The following is a 5,000-nucleotide window of genomic DNA, read 5'->3' on the forward strand; positions in this document are numbered from 1 at the left end:
GTCTCGTTCGTTATCGGAATTAACCAGACAAATCGCTCCACCAACTAAGAACGGCCATGCACCACCACCCACCGAATCAAGAAAGAGCTATCAATCTGTCAATCCTTCCGGTGTCCGGGCCTGGTGAGGTTTCCCGTGTTGAGTCAAATTAAGCCGCAGGCTCCACTCCTGGTGGTGCCCTTCCGTCAATTCCTTTAAGTTTCAGCTTTGCAACCATACTTCCCCCGGAACCCAAAAGCTTTGGTTTCCCGGAGGCTGCCCGCCGAGTCATCGGAGGAACTGCGGCGGATCGCTGGCTGGCATCGTTTATGGTTAGAACTAGGGCGGTATCTGATCGCCTTCGAACCTCTAACTTTCGTTCTTGATTAATGAAAACATACTTGGCAAATGCTTTCGCTTCTGTTCGTCTTGCGACGATCCAAGAATTTCACCTCTAACGTCGCAATACGAATGCCCCCGCCTGTCCCTATTAATCATTACCTCGGGTTCCGAAAACCAACAAAATAGAACCGAGGTCCTATTCCATTATTCCATGCACACAGTATTCAGGCGGGCTTGCCTGCTTTAAGCACTCTAATTTGTTCAAAGTAAACGTGCCGGCCCACCGAGACACTCAATAAAGAGCACCCTGGTAGGATTTCAACGGGGTCCGCCTCGGGACGCACGAGCACGCACGAGGCGGTCGCACGCCTTCGGCTCGCCCCACCGGCAGGACGTCCCACGATACATGCCAGTTAAACACCGACGGGCGGTGAACCAACAGCGTGGGACACAAATCCAACTACGAGCTTTTTAACCGCAACAACTTTAACATACGCTATTGGAGCTGGAATTACCGCGGCTGCTGGCACCAGACTTGCCCTCCAATAGATACTCGTTAAAGGATTTAAAGTGTACTCATTCCGATTACGGGGCCTCGGATGAGTCCCGTATCGTTATTTTTCGTCACTACCTCCCCGTGCCGGGAGTGGGTAATTTGCGCGCCTGCTGCCTTCCTTGGATGTGGTAGCCGTTTCTCAGGCTCCCTCTCCGGAATCGAACCCTGATTCCCCGTTACCCGTTACAACCATGGTAGGCGCAGAACCTACCATCGACAGTTGATAAGGCAGACATTTGAAAGATGCGTCGCCGGTACGAGGACCGTGCGATCAGCCCAAAGTTATTCAGAGTCACCAAGGCAAACGGACCGGACGAGCCGACCGATTGGTTTTGATCTAATAAAAGCGTCCCTTCCATCTCTGGTCGGGACTCTGTTTGCATGTATTAGCTCTAGAATTACCACAGTTATCCAAGTAACGTGGGTACGATCTAAGGAACCATAACTGATTTAATGAGCCATTCGCGGTTTCACCTTAATGCGGCTTGTACTGAGACATGCATGGCTTAATCTTTGAGACAAGCATATGACTACTGGCAGGATCAACCAGGGAGCTGCGTCAACTAGAGCTGAGCAGCCGGCCGCCCGGGAGTGTGTCCCGGGGGCCCGCGCGAACACGCAAGCGTCCGCTCAATCATTCTGCAAACAGGAGGAGGCTGAGCTCCCCTGCACAATACACCTCGAAACCCTCTCAGGTCCCGGCGGCGCGCAGCGCCGTCCCAAGTACTTGGTCGGGTTCGAGAGAGGCGCAATCGCCCGGAGTTAGGCGAGTAGACGCTTTCGGTGCGACCACCCGTGCTCCCAACTGAGCTTGCCGCTGCCGACAGAGGCCCGGGAGCGTGCTGTCGTGGCATTGCCGGCGGGAGACAACACGCGCCACCTACGGTGACCGGCAGCTCCAACGCCAGCGCCACAGAAGGACAAAAGCCCCACTTGGGTGCCGAAGCGAACTCTCCCAGCACAGCGCACGCGCCAACACATCCGCACAGCTGCGATACAAACCACCAGCGAGAACCGCTGGGGCGACCGAGCAGCAGACGGCGTCGCGGCGCCGAGCGCCGGGCGGCGGCGCATCCTCAACGCACACAGTCCTCAATCGGACCAGCACACTGAAGATGTCCACCGCGCTTCGCACCGGGCCCGCGAGGACCTACTTTGGCCGCACGGCGCCGCGCGCAGGGTGCGCCGGCGCGCAGCTGCGACGCCTGCCGCGTCCGTCGGCCGGCGCGCCTGCCACTGGCCGCCCCCACCAGCCGGCTGTAGCGCGTGCGCCCACGCACCGCGCGGCCAGCACGCCGGGAGGCGCCCCCTCACCGGCCGGGGACGGTCCCACCCAGCCACCGCCGCGTATCGCTTCACACCCAGATGCCGTTCAGTTTCGTCGGCATGGTGGGTATCGCTGGAACAACCGGTTCGTACCTCAACCTATCGTCGCCATCACCGATTCACCCCTAGCGAGAACAACCGCACCACAACAGGTTACCATTTGTTCATTTGCGTAACTTCACCAGAAAACGCAGGCGTCCATCGCCATTTGCAACTTCAACGATTATTGCATGCCTGTGTCAGGTGTCACGCCACACTACGTCTGCCCACATACACGCAACAAAATGTGCACGCCTAGACAATACGTGGAAGGTGGCCCCCGTACGTATGCGATGTCCATTGCTCGAACGACTGTCAACCGGCCTCTGTAGCATGTCGCAGATATGGAACGCGGTGCACCATGCCATCACGGTGTGTGAGGAGAGACGACTAGGTCCGAATACATCAACAGACAGCTCATGCTGATCGCCATCCACGGCGTCCGTTCCTCCCACACGTCTCTATGGCGTACCACACTGCAATCCAGCTCTCATAGGGAGACGACACGTAGCTGCGTGCACAATATTTGCACTGTATGGTCCGCCGTTTTTGGGCGCAGTCGTTGTACGGTCACACATGTGCCACGATGTATCATTCGGTACATAAGGACGAATGTGCAGTACAGATTGTGGTTTACGCGTACGACATTAGCGGACGGTTGACACAGGCCGCACCACAACGTAGCCTGAGTACGTCGCATGCGAAGGGCATTGAACATGCAAACTTCTCACCAACCAGCTTGCGAAGGCAGGGGGGCAAGGTGGGGACGTGGGGAGGGGCGGCATGTACGTCCTGCTGCCATCCACATTACAGTGTACAGCAGGAGCATGTGGAAAGTCAGCAAGACTTGCAAGGTGTTTAACATGAAGCGATACACAGGGGAGCGGGCAGTGCGAGTAGCGAACTATATTGCGAGGGTTGCGGGTGGGCAACACTACACTAATTGAACGAGTCGTATAACAATTACAGAGCAGGTTTAGGCGACAACATGGGTTACGTTAGGGGACAACGTGGGTTACGTTAGGGGACAACGTGGGTTACTTTAGGGGACAACGTGGGTTAGGTTAAGGCACAACGTGGGTTAGGTTAAGGCACAACGTGGGTTAGGTTAAGGCACAACGTGGGTTAGGTTAAGGCACAACGTGGGTTAGGTTAAGGCACAACGTGGGTTAGGTTAAGGCACAACATGGGTTAGGTTAAGGCACAACATGGGTTAGGTTAAGGCACAACATGGGTTAGGTTAAGGCACAACATGGGTTAGGTTAAGGCACAACGTGGGTTAGGTTAAGGCACAACGTGGGTTAGGTTAAGGCACAACGTGGGTTAGGTTAAGGCACAACGTGGGTTAGGTTAAGGCACAACGTGGGTTAGGTTAAGGCACAACATGGGTTAGGTTAAGGCACAACATGGGTTAGGTTAAGGCACAACATGGGTTAGGTTAAGGCACAACATGGGTTAGGTTAAGGCACAACATGGGTTAGGTTAAGGCACAACATGGGTTAGGTTAAGGCACAACATGGGTTAGGTTAAGGCACAACGTGGGTTAGGTTAAGGCACAACGTGGGTTAGGTTAAGGCACAACATGGGTTAGGTTAAGGCACAACATGGGTTAGGTTAAGGCACAACATGGGTTAGGTTAAGGCACAACATGGGTTAGGTTAAGGCACAACATGGGTTAGGTTAAGGCACAACATGGGTTAGGTTAAGGTACAACATGGGTTAGGTTAAGGTACAACATGGGTTAGGTTAAGGTACAACATGGGTTAGGTTAAGGTACAACATGGGTTAGGTTAAGGTACAACATGGGTTAGGTTAAGGTACAACATGGGTTAGGTTAAGGTACAACATGGGTTAGGTTAAGGTACAACATGGGTTAGGTTAAGGTACAACATGGGTTAGGTTAAGGTACAACATGGGTTAGGTTAAGGTACAACATAGGTTAGGTTAAGGTACAACATAGGTTAGGTTAAGGTACAACATAGGTTAGGTTAAGGTACAACATAGGTTAGGTTAAGGTACAACATAGGTTAGGTTAAGGTACAACATAGGTTAGGTTAAGGTACAACATAGGTTAGGTTAAGGTACAACATAGGTTAGGTTAAGGTACAACATAGGTTAGGTTAAGGTACAACATAGGTTAGGTTAAGGTACAACATAGGTTAGGTTAAGGTACAACATAGGTTAGGTTAAGGTACAACATAGGTTAGGTTAGGTTAGGTTAGGTTACACGTTGTTGTAAAGGAAAGGTGTAGGGGGGGGGGGGCGGGGGCGGCAGGTTCGTTGATAGTGATTATAGTAAGTGAATGCTTGTGACATGATCAGATTTGTCACGTCAGGATGCACCTTTGGCTTATTAGAGGCGGCGCTCCAATTCTATGCTTGTGTGAGACCTGTGTCTTTGACTCATGTCATTGTTTGTGCGCTGTGACAGGAGGTACTATTGTGATGTTGGGTGCACCGTTGTATAGGACATGTGTGGGTGTTGGTGCCTGGTCTGCGCAATGGTGGATGTCGAAAGGCTGGGATATTGTATTTTCCGCATGGACCTCCTGGTCTGGTTGTGATAGTGTGGATTGTGTAATGTGGCGGAGAAGATGCACTGGATGTTGTTCCATGCTGGTGCTTACATATTGTATGTGCGCCTGTTAGAAGCAGAGAGTGGTGCGTGATCAGAGTGTCTGGCTGACGTGTGGTTCCCATTGTGGGCAGACTCTTTCAGCATGTATACGGACAGTTGTGTATATTTGCTGTAGTTTGA

The 5,000-nt window shown here is 52.7% G+C and overlaps 1 non-coding gene across 1 annotated transcript in view; it reads right to left on the reverse strand.

Moving 5' to 3' along the window:
- The window catches only part of LOC124773354, a 1,909-nt gene extending 479 nt beyond the window's left edge, over positions 1–1,430 (reverse strand). Inside the window, exon 1 of the ribosomal RNA XR_007014622.1 lies at positions 1–1,430. This exon is cut by the window's left edge and continues 479 nt beyond it. This is a non-coding gene — a ribosomal RNA (small subunit ribosomal RNA).
- Positions 1,431–5,000: the final 3,570 nt, after the last annotated feature.

Source organism: Schistocerca piceifrons, unplaced genomic scaffold (assembly GCF_021461385.2).
Source record: "Schistocerca piceifrons isolate TAMUIC-IGC-003096 unplaced genomic scaffold, iqSchPice1.1 HiC_scaffold_951, whole genome shotgun sequence".
Taxonomy (NCBI): Eukaryota; Metazoa; Arthropoda; class Insecta; order Orthoptera; family Acrididae; genus Schistocerca; species Schistocerca piceifrons.